The following is a 12,732-nucleotide window of genomic DNA, read 5'->3' as shown; positions in this document are numbered from 1 at the left end:
TAAATTACTCCTCATTGATGGCATCACAGAATGAGAATTTGATTTTAATAATTTGACCATGTGGTGGTCTCTTCAGAAAAGTGATACACAATAGATCTATTTTCTGTTGGGTAATAAACCAAAAGAGAATTCAGTTTGTTAGACTTTTCTTTTTGCCCATTTGTCTATATTGAGCTCAACTCAATTAAAAATGCTGTATATATTATAAAGGGGAACAGCTCTTTGAGATCTGTACTGGTAAGGTTTTGTGCTTACTTTTGATTCATGGCTGAAGTTGTAGAACTGAAGCCATAGCTCTCTGTGTGCCTGTGTCTGTAATTCAGAAAGATCTTGACTTCTTGTTGTGTAAGTTTTCCTATTTTTAGAAGACATTAAAAATTAATTATAATAGCTCTTAAATTAAGGGGTTCTGTTCTCATTGGTTTTATAGAGCTAAATAAGCACTTACACATCAAATATTCTTAGAAGTCCAAGAAAATGAACTGAACATGTAATACTTCAAATATGTTAGACAAAGGAAAAAAATCCTTCTTACAGAAACTAATAGTTCTGAAACATTAAAAAAATCCAAATTCATATAATTAAGTTAAATATTTTGCAAATCAAGACTAGATTTGTAAACAAACAAAAAAAAACAAAGAAAAAAGATTAGTTTTGTCCAAGTATAATACTGCACACATTTTAATTTACTTGTGTTTATTTTAATTCAGATTAAAATTAATCTCAACTTCCTAAATTTACTTATACAGGTTTACTGATCAAATAAGTTAATATTATTCTTCTTATATAATGTCTGATATTTAGAAAAACGAAAATTTGTGTTCATCTAAACTGAATCGTAATACTGAATAACTTTTTATATCAATAGCAATTATGTGTCAGCTTAAATACCTCCAAGATCTTATGGCAATTTAAAATCTTGGACTAATGTCAAATGAAGCTAATTAACAAATAATCTTAGATGCTCAGATAAATTTCTAAGTAAACAGAATACTAAATGTTGATTATTAAGCATAGTTTTAAGTTGATATACATTTGCTTCTTATTTGTATATGCTATTAGAGTGGCTATATCTTTAGGTCATGTTACCAATCGGGTTCATTTTGCCACTTTAAGAAGGTGTAAGAGAAGTGTGGGGCTGTAGAAAATCTGTTATGTGTATTCAGGAGCCTTTCTAGTCTGCTAAAATCCTTGTGTATGACAGATATTTCTTATTATCCATTCCCTCCACCTAATCTTCTCTCTGAAATATGTTATAACTGATATAGGAGGTTCGAACTATGCTAGGAGCAACGGTACAAGGTGTAAAGTCCTTTCGTTTTTGAAGGAAAAAGAGCATTTCTGTCCCAAAGTAAAGTGGCAGTTTGTTCCAGAATTTGAAAGAAAGACAAATCTTAGAAACTGAATTTGATTTGCCTTGGTTTATACTACTGGGATCTGAAAAGAAGATATGAAATATGTCCAAATTTTGCAAAATTCAATCAGTTTTGATGGGCTAGTTTCTTTGGCTTACTGTTTAATGCCTTCATCTACAATATGAAAGATTATTCTTTATCTTCTGTGTAATTTGCCTAGATAGCAGAATAACTTTCTGGTTTTATGTTGGATTTACAAAGTTCTTAATGATTAAAAAAAAAAACAAACCAACCAGAAAGAACAAAGGTTTTTTACTTGTGAAAGAGCTAAGTTCTTTAAAATTGCATTTCCTTACATGTTTATTATAATGTTTTATTGTCATTTTGATTAAATAACCAAGTACCGTTTCTCATCCATGCTCCTATCTTAATCAAGGGCCCAAATCTCTTTCAACAATTCTTTTGATTTTGCCTTCCCAAGACTGGCTCCTAAATATAGAAAAATGAAACTTTCAGGTTAACTGTTACACCTAAAACTATCTTTGAGAGTCTCATGGAAAGGAATGTACAAGGTACTCTACAAACTATTGCTACTCCAAAGAACAGACCCTTAGGTACATGTTTCTGAGCTGACATCACTTAGATAACTTTCAGGATTTACCAGTGGACTAGACCAGGATTTCCATGATGCTTTTCAGTCCAGAAGCAGATGTTTCATGAAAGCAGACTGCTGACCCAAGTTCCATTTGAGCAAGAACTAACGATACAGGACGGAATGAACTGATGAAGGAAATTTTATTGTGGTTTTTTGTTTAGAATACTGTTGATGTTCTCTTAATGTTCTATTTTTTGTGGCTACATGAGGAAGCCCTTTTACTTTCTTCTTAAACTATTTCTAACTCACATTTTAGTAGACTCTGCTTTTGTGATCTAAAATAAAACATTAAGTGGTATCTGATTTTCACTGAATCAACAGCATTCAGAAACTTACTGAGTTTTCCTTACCTTTTTATGGCAATACAGTTATTTGTATAGGATCAATACTAGTATCTTATCTCCTTTTTATTAGGATATAATTGGATTTTGTAACCATACATACCTGGAATATCATATTTGAGAAAGATTCGCATTTAATCATACATGAAAAACCACATTAAGGATAGTTGACTTTATATATGGAGCCAATGTCTAAAAAGAAGCCCTCCCAGGAAAACCGACCTGATGCCTGATTTACAGAGTCCCTGGCTTAGCGGTGGTAAGGAAGGTCACTTACTTCCTGGCAAGCCTCAGCAAATGCTGGGGACCTAAAGATGAGATTAACTCACTCAAATTTATCAGCTCTGTAGATGAAATCTAGTCAGAGAGTTTCTTAGGTGTGGTTTCCTAACCTTGGGATAGTAAGTAATAGAGGTGTTTAAAAGTCCAATCTAAGATTCTTTATGAAAACTTCCATACAGAAGTCAATCTTGTAGCCTTAGTAATTGCTCAAAACTGTATCACTGTGGATTTGCAAAGAAAACTCAAGGATGTCTGTATGATTAATTAGCACTCTTAATGCACCTATATAAATAATCAGGTCAAACCTAAAGAGACCAACTATTTTGCGATCAAGAAAAATCTTTGGAAATTAGTTATGATCATAAGAGGGATGGGAGATTGTCAGCAGAAACTGTGAAAGACTAAAATGGTAAAAAAATTTTATGTGCCCTTTCAAGGGAATATCTGGTGTTGTCTATTGGATATTTTGGAGTTATCTGATAGTATAAAGGTCTGCATCTTTGTCTCTGGCTAGGTTATTCTGAAACTCTGTAGAGACGGAAATTACCTTGTGGACAGCGCTGGTGATGAAATACAAATCAATTTTTTCTGGTAGAGAATATAAATTTCCGTAAGTCTAATTCTCATTTTAATATCTTACTGGCTCCTAATAATTGGTTAATTAGTGAGTTAAATACAATCTTTGACATATGTTCATTTTGTATGAGTCATAATTTTACCTTTGAAAATAACCTTTAACATTTAGGTCCTTAGCTTTTATTAATATTTTGTAAAGCATCTAATTAAAAAGCAATTGTTTAATTCTGCCTGTTTTAATAAGGCTCTTGCAAAAGAGCTAAGAACTATTTTTACATTTTTAAAGAGTTCTAAGAACAAAAAAACAAAGAAGAACATGTAATAGAGCACTTTTGTGGCCCTCAAAGCCTAAAATATTTACTATCTGGCCCTTTACAAAGAAAAAAAAAAAGGTTGCTAACCCTTGCTTTAGATCAAAGTTATAATATCTCAATTGGCATAGATATTTTAATAAGTGTGATCAACTTGACAAACTAGAAGACACCGAGGATTTAGCAGTAAAGTTAGGACCCAGACTGAGAAGGTAGGCTCCTTTACTAAATACCACCCAAAGATGTATCAGGGATATTTTAATGATAACACAAAAAGTTTCCTTTACAAACAACTAAAAACGTTTAAGTGTCACTTTATAAAGAAACTGTTTAATACTATTTTTTCATTGAGTAGTTTTCAGACTTCTCAATACTGATTAAAGTTTACTGAACATGCCTTTAGATGGAAACAAAGCTGAACACAAGTTTCACTAGAATCTAGTTTTTGAAATAACTTTACACATTGCTGTATAAATACAACAATCTGGACAATAACAAACAAAAATAATAACAAAAAACCCTACTAAATTCAGAATTATATCTGACAAGAAAATATTTTTTCCCTCAGTAATACAAACCTACAATAGTATCCTTATGGTGTTCAACACTGTTGACTATTGCGGGGGGGGGATGCTGAAAATTTCATAAGGAAATAGATTTTATCCTTCCAAAATTCCTGGGGAAAAGATGTCTTTTCAAAACCTCTTTGTTATGCAACATTTCAAATATACATAAAAGTAGAGAGGATAATGAATTTTATGCACTCTTTATCCAGCTTCAATGATTAACTCATGGCGGGCACTTCCTCCCTCCCTTGCAATTATCTGGAAGCAAATCCCAGACAAAAGATACTCCTTATAAAAACCAAGACTAATTCCAGAGGCTTTTCTATATTATTAAAACCTACCTCAGCTGTCAGACCTCATGGATACTACTTTATTTTTTGGATAAAATGCCTAATGTTCTCCTTCTCTTTCACGCTTTACTATATTTTATTCATGAAGGATCCACTGGGGAAAAAAGTCCAAAGACCAAGGAAATTGTTCTGTTTCTACAGACTGACCTTTTTGATGTTGAGGCCTGATGACTGGCTGGATAAATTTTTCCAAAAGCGGCAAAAGATGGGGAAAAGTAAAGTTGAATCAAGGAAGAAAATTGATAAATCTAATAAATCAATTACTATCTGTACTTGTAGAAAGCAGAGAACAGATCTGCAAGGAAGGCACTGAAGTTAAAATCTGTCACATCAGTTGGCTGTGCATTCCTCAAGGAGTCTCTTCTCTTGCCCTCCTCCAGCTGGCAACCAGTTCAGCTAAAAATTCCCTAACTGTATTAACCTCCCACTGGGATTCAATAAGAGGTAGCTTTTGACTTCAGCGGCTTTCTTTATGAAAAAGTAAACACCCATAACCAGCCAGTGGGTGGGGGAGCAGAAAAATGACAAAGCGAGGAACTGTAAAGGAGTTTAAAATCTTTTGAGATTAGTATAGTCATATGAACCTCTAAATAAGGCAAGTACTTTATTTTACTGCTTAGAACCAATTAGTTCAGAAAGGAGAGCAACAGAAGCTTTTGCTTAGTGCCAAAGCCAATACCAGAATTATGAGGTTTTAGGAAGGAAGAACAGAGGCACTGACCTTCTTTAGAAATTAGTTAAATTACCTGTCTTCCTATTCAAGACACTTAACTGAAGAAGTACAATAAGCAGTGAAGGTTGCTTATTTAGGCTCTGCCTACCTCAAAGGAATCATGTACCACCTAAGGGGCTCAAAGGTGTTTGGGGAGCTATTTCACATCTGTAAAGTACCATAAAGCCCTGATGGGAATATCAGCCTCCAATCAAGGAAGGGCCAGGTAACCCCCAAGCATCACCTGCAAAGCAAGTACAGAATCATACAGCAATTTGTGTCATAAGATGAAATGGTATATTAAAATAGTATCTGTGATGTCATGAGACATAATACAGAATAGTGGTCTCCAACCTGAGGTATGTAAAAGGGTCAAGCTGTTTTCCAGATGTCCAAGGGCCCAATGGAAAGTGTACATTCACCCATAATGAAGTTGTATATGAAGATTAAAATGACAAATATTTAATTTTGTCTGGAATTTTAAGTACTCCAGGTGGTATCATTATACTGGTGCTGCTCAAAAATGATGACTGGCTCTTAGTTCCTAATTACTTTTCTTTTTTTCAGGAAAAATAATATATATTGTTTGTAAACAAACATTTTCAAAATAGCAGGCTTATGAGGAAGAAAAAATATAGCCTTTAGTGGGACCAGGTTGATTTCAGTTTTCTTTTCTAAGTGAGGTCATACCTTCAGTGTTTTTCAAAAAATGTTTTTCTTTATTGAGGTAATATATACAAAACACAAAATTTACCATTTCAACCATTTTTAAGTGTACAATTCAGTGACATTAGTACATTCACAATGTTGTGGAACCACTGCCATTATCTATTTCCAGAAATTTTTCATCATCCAAAACTAAAACTGTACTCAGTAAGCAGTAATTCCCCATTTCCTCTAATCCCAGATCAAACCTTCAATGTTAAAAAAAAAAAAAAGGCATGACATGATACTATACATAGAAAAGCCTAAAGATGCCACCAGAAAACTACTAGAGCTAATCAATGAATTTGGTAAAGTTGCAGCATATAAAATTAATACACAGAAATCTCTTGCATTCCTATACACTAACAACGAAAGGGCAGAAAGAGAAATTAGGGAAACAATCCCATTTACCATTGCAACAAAAAGAATAAAATACCCAGGAATAAACCTACCTAAGGAGGCAAAAGACCTGTACATAGAAAACTATAAGATACTGATGAAAGAAATCAAAGATGACACAAACAGATGGAGAGATACACCATGTTCTTGGATTGGAAGAATCAATATTGTCAAAATGACTATACTACCCAAAGCAATCTACAGATTCAATGCAATCCCTATCAAATTACCAATGGCATTCTTCACAGAACTAGAACAGAAAATTTTACAATTTCTTTGGAAACACAAAAGACCCTGAATAGCCAAAGCGATCTTGAGAAAGAAAAACAGCGCTGCAGGAATCAGGCTCCCTGACTTCAGACTATACTATAAAGCTACAAGACAGTATGGCACTGGCACAAAAACAAATACAAATTAATGGAACAGGATAGAAAGCCCATAGATAAACCCACGTACCTATGGTCACCTAATCTACAACAAAGAAGGCAAAAATATACAATGGAGAAAAGACAGCCTCTTCAATAAGTGGTGCTGGGAAAACTGGACAGCTACATGTAAAAGAATGAAATTAGAACACTCCCTAACACCATACACAAAAATAAACTCAAAATGGATTAAAGACCTAAATGTAAGGCCAGACACTAGAAACACAGGCAGAACACTCTATGACATAAATCACAGCAAGATCCTTTTGGACCCACCTCCTAGAGAAGGGGAAATAAAAACAAAAATAAACAAATGGGACCTAATGAATCTTAAAAGCTTTTGCACAGCAAAGGAAACCATAAACAAGATGAAAAGACAACCCTCAGAATGGGATAAAATATTTGCAAATTAAACAACAGACAAAGGATTAATCTCCAAAATATACAAGCAGCTCATGCAGCTCAAAATCAAAAAAACAAACAACCCAATCCAAAAATGGGCAGAAGACCTAAATAGACATTTCTCCAAAGAAGATATACAGATGGCCAACAAACACATGAAAAGATGCTCAACATCACTAATTATTAGAGAAATGCAAATCAAAAATACAATGAGGCATCTCCTCACACCGGTCAGAATGGCCACCTTCAAAAAAATCTACAAACAATAAACTCTGGAGAGGGTGTGGAGAAAAGGGAACCCTCATACACTGTTGGTGGGAATGTAAATTGATACAGCCACTATGGAAAAGAATATGGAGGTTTCTTAAAAAACTAAACACAGAACTACCATATGACCCAACAATCCCATTCCTGGGCATATACCCAGAGAAAACCATAATTCAAAAAACCACATGCACCCCAATGTTCACAGCAGCACTATTTACAATAGGCAGGACATGGAAGCAACCTAAATGTCTATCAACAGAGGAATGGATAAAGAAGATGTGGGGGCTTCCCTGGTGGCGCAGTGGTTGAGAGTCCGCCTGCTGAAGCAGGGGACACGGGTTCGTGCCCCGGTCCAGGAAGATCCCACATGCCGCAGAGCGGCTAGGCCCGTGAGCCATGGCCACGGAGACTGCGCGTCCGTAGCCTGTGCTTCGCAACGGGAGAGGCCACAACAGTGAGAGGCCCGTGTACCACCAAAAAAAATAAAAAAAAAAAAAAAAAAAAAGAAGATGTGGTACATATATACAATGGAATATTACTCAGCCATAAAAAGAATGAAATTGGGTCATTTGTAGAGACAATGGATGGCCTTAGAGAGTGTCATACAGAGTGAAGTAAGTCAGAAAGAGAAAAGCAAATATCGTATAATAATGCATATATGTGGAACCTAGAAAAATGGTATAGATGATCTTATTGGCAAAGCAGAAATAGAGACATAGATGTAGGGAACAAATGTACAGATAGATGTAGGGAACAAATGTACAGATACCAAGGAGGAAAGGGGTGGGGTGGGAGGAACTGGGAATGCACTGTGGTAACCTAAATGGGAAGGAAGTCCAAAAGGGAAGGGATATCTGTATGTATATGGCTGATTCATTTTGTTGCGCAGTGGAGACTAACACAACATTGTAAAGCAACCATATTCCAATAAAAGTTAATAAAAAAGGCAAAATAAAACAACTCAAATTTCAAAAGTATACGGTAAACCATTAGAATGTGTTCAAGCATATTCTCTGAGAAACTACCACTTGGAGGAAATACATAGGTAATGCTATATTGTTTTAGAAAATGTTACTCGCCACAGTAAGGAGCTGTTTTCTTGCTATGCTCCATGAATGTCAGATCTACATAAGCCATCTACTGAAAATCCTTACTTAATATCTATTTTATACCTTCCAATCACAGGTGAAGAACAGACCATACTGGGCTCTCAGGAATAAAAAAACAAATGCATTTTTCACATTCTCAGAAAATATAAAAATTGCTAAAAGAGCAAGAAAATGGTTTTTGAGGGCTAGTTCAAGTCCATGTGAGAAGAACAAGGATTGACTCAATTTATTCTTTCCAAAATCTTACTAGCCATAGATGGCTTCGGCAGGGGAAGATATGAAGCTATTACATTTTTAAATAACCTGGCTTCATTGTTCTTTGTTGTTTAATTTCCCACTAAACTGAATACAGCCCTAGTGGTTTCAAATATTCTTTAAGAATAGCAAAATAGGGCTTCCCTGGTGGCGCAGTGGTTGAGAGTCTGCCTGCCGTTGCAGGGGACACGGGTTCGAGCCCCGGTCCGGGAAGATCCCACATGCTATGGAGCGGCTGGGCCCGTGAGCCATGGCCGCTGAGCCTATGCGTCCGGAGCTTGTGTTCCGCAACGGGAGAGGCCACAACAGTGAGAGGCCCGCGTACCCCCCCCCCAAAAAAAGAATAGCAAAATAAAAATACAACCAAGAAGGAGTAGGAAGCAAGTTGAAGACATGTACACTATTAACTGGCTACTTATGGGAATATAATGCCTTCCAAACTTCTTAAAGTTTGTTATAAAAAAACAATTTAAGGGCCAATTTCTCATTCCTTTGCCCTTTCTCTTCAGATACCATCACATTATAGTATTCTATTGTTTCATGTCATTAAGCTTAGACAACAGGCCTTATTATATTAATAAGATGCGGTTGGAAGGCTGCTGGTCTGTAGAAGAGATGGAGTTGAGTCCTTGCTTTGCCATCCATCAGTTTTGGGACTTGTGTGATTTATGGAGCTTAAAATGAATCAAGGTTTAGTACCTAAGAAATAGGACTAGAGCTTGCAAGGTTGAGGTTGAAAAACTAGAGAAAGCATAAATAGGATAATTGAAGACAACAGATGAATTGTCAAAGGAAAATGAAGACAATAAATACAATATTTAGCTATTTACACCAGAACATATACTTAATAAATACTATTAAATATTTATTAAATGGAGGAATAAATGAGTAAGTAAAACTCTGGGAAAAGTGAAAATTTAGGACAAAAGACAAAGATAAATTTTACTCTGTTGCAGATTAGATGATCTCAGAGTAAATATTCACCTGTCTCCTGTTTTTTCCCGAGACATTATGTCTTAACGCATTCTGCCATCTACTTTGGTAGTTTTCTATTATTTTTTTTGGGGGGGTACGCAGGCCTCTCACTGTTGTGGCCTCTCCCGTTGCGGAGGACAGGCTCCAGACGCGCAGGCTCAGCAGCCATGGCTCATGGGCCCAGCTGCTCTGCAGCATGTAGGATCTCCCCGGACCAGGGCTCGAACCCGTGTCCCCTGCATCGGCAGGCAGGCTCTCAACCACTGCGCCACCAGGGAAGCCCTACTTTGGTAGTTTTAACCTGAGAAGTCAAAAGCTTGAACAGAGGTGAGAAACTAGAGGTGTTCTTAGTGAAACATGATAAGGATTGGAGTAAAGTAGTGGCAGAGGAAATGTGAAAGAAAGGCCTAGTGATTCTTCTGAAGAAGGAACCAATAGGATTTGTTGACTACATATTGGAGATGAAAGAGAAGAATGAATAAAGATGAGGCCCCTATACGGGAAAAGAATCTTAAAAAGAGTGGATATATGTGTATGTATAACTGACTCACTTTGCTGTACACCTGAAACTAACACAACATTGTAAATCAACTATATTCCAATAAAAAAATTTTTTAAAGTTAAATTAAAAAAAAAAGATGAGGCCCAAGTTTCCAGTCTAAGAGAGTGATGATGCAATAAGGAAGATGAAAAACAGATTCGTTTTAGGAAAGACAATTATGAATTCAAATTTAGGTATTTTGAATTGCAATAATGAAAAGATAATCATTTAGAAATGGTTAGAAAGAAAGTGAAGCTGGGGCTTCCCTGGTGGCGCAGTGGTTGAGAATCCGCCTGCCAGTGCAGGAGACGCGGGTTCGAGCCCTGGTCTGGGAAGATCCCACATGGTGCGGAGCGGCTGGGCCCGTGAGCCACAACTACTGAGCCTGCGCATCCGCAGCCCGTGCTCCGCAACAAGGGAGGCCGCGACAGTGAGAGGCCCGCGCACCGCGATGAAGAGTGGCCCCCGCTCGCCGCAACTAGAGAAAGCCCTCGCACAGAAACGGGGACCCAACACAGCCAAAAATAAATAAATAAATAAATAAATAGCGTTCCCTTAAAAAAAAAAAAAAAAAAAGAAAGTGAAGCTGGAATTCTGATCCAAAGAAAAGGATCTCCTAGAGATACTTCTATTAACTAATGTCAACATTTAATGTAAGATGACAAATACGAAGCCAAATATTTACATGTTCTTTGGCCCAAGTGTGCTTACATTAAATAGGAACAGCGTATAAGTGAACAAGTCTTGCTGAGGTCAAAGCAACTAACTTCTAAATTCCAAACTCACATTAGGTTTATAGTAGTCAAAGTGGCTGAATGAGAATCTGTACTGTTCCTGAAAATATCACAAGCACAGGCTCACTAAGCTGAAATTAGGAAACAACTCCCTCCAATGAACTCACTTCAATGAACTGCAATCAATGTATATACAAGAGATACATACACAGCAATAGTATACTTATGATTATAATCACAGAGGGGAAAAGGAAGAAAATAAGGAAGATAATGCACACCTTCTACTGGGGTCAATAAATATGTTCTAATATAAAAAGTATAGAGAATTAATGTCCCTTCAGATACTAATTTATTTATATTAAAAAAATTTTAAATTGATATAGAGTTGATTTACAATGTTGTGTTAGCTTATGGTGTACAGCAAAGCGATTCAGTTATATATATTCTTTTTCATATTCTATTCTATTATGGTTTATTTCAGGATATTGAATACAGTTTCCTGTGCTATACAGTAGGACCTTGCTGTTTATCTATTTTATATATCGTAGTTTGTACCTGCTAATCCCTAACTCCTAATTTATCCCCACCCCCACCCCCTTTCCCCCTGGTAACCATGTTTCTTTTCTATGTCTGTCTGTTTCTGTTTTGTAAATAAGTTCATTTGTGTCACAGTTTAGATTCCACATATAAGTGATATCATATGGTATTTGTCTTTCTTTTTGTCTTACTTCACTTAGTATGATCATCTCTAGGCCCATCTATGTTGTTGCAAATGACATTATTTCCTTTTTTATTGCTGAGTAGTATTCACACTGTGTATCTATGCCACATCTTCTTTATCAATTCATCTGTCAGTGGACATTTAGGTTGCTTCCATGTCTTGGCTATTGTAAATAGTGCTGGTATGAACACTGGGGTGCACGTATCTTTCCAAATTAGAGTTTTTTCTGGATATGTGCCCAGGAGTGCAATCATATGACAACTCTATTTTTTAAAATTAATTAATTAATTAATTTATGGCTGCATTGGGTCTTTGTTGCTGCATGTGGGCTTTCTCTAGTTGCAGTGAGTGGGGGCTGCTCTTCGTTGTGGTGCATGGGCTTCTCATTGTGGTAGCTTCTCTTGTTGCGGAGCACGGGCTCTAGGCATGCAGGCTTCAGTAGTTGTGGCGTGTGGGCTCAGTACTAGTGGCTTGTGGCATACGGGCTTAGTTGCTCCGTGGCACGTGGGATCTTCCCCGACTAGGGCTTGAACCCGTGTCCCCTGCATTGGCAGGCAGAGTCTTAACCACTGCGCCACCAGGGAAGTCCAGCAACTCTCTTTTTAATTTTTTAAGGAACCTCCATACTGTTTTCCATAGTGGCTGCACCAGTTTACATTCCTGTCAACAGTGTAGGAGAGTTCCCTTTTCTGCACACCCTCTCCAGCATTTGTTATTTGTAGACTTTTAATGATGGCCATTCTGACTGGTATGAGGTGGTACCTCATTGTAGTTTTGATTTGCATTTCTCTAATAACTAGCGATGTTGAGCACTTTAGATACTAATTTAGACATCAATGTTTCCTCAGAAAAATATCTTAGATGTAAAAGAGGCAATGGCACCAAATAAGTGCCGTGACAAGAGCACCAGGGTGCTAACAGCATACTGCTGCCCCTAATATCCATACTGCTGGGGTTCTTCCTTTCTAGTGAGAAAAGAAAAGAAGAGGGAAGGGCAGAGGGAGATGAAATATGCCTGGGGACTCTGCTTCCAACCAGGGTTACTCCGCTT

The 12,732-nt window shown here is 36.7% G+C and overlaps 1 protein-coding gene across 4 annotated transcripts in view; it reads right to left on the bottom strand.

Annotated features, from left to right (window-relative positions):
• The window catches only part of TMCC1 (transmembrane and coiled-coil domain family 1), a 225,183-nt gene that overhangs the window by 45,397 nt on the left and 167,054 nt on the right, over positions 1 to 12,732 (bottom strand). The window lies entirely within an intron of this gene.

This window comes from Mesoplodon mirus, assembly GCF_964341445.2.
Source record: "Mesoplodon mirus genome assembly, chromosome: 12".
NCBI lineage: Eukaryota > Metazoa > Chordata > Mammalia > Artiodactyla > Ziphiidae > Mesoplodon > Mesoplodon mirus.
This window is presented reverse-complemented; position numbering and strand designations above follow the sequence as displayed.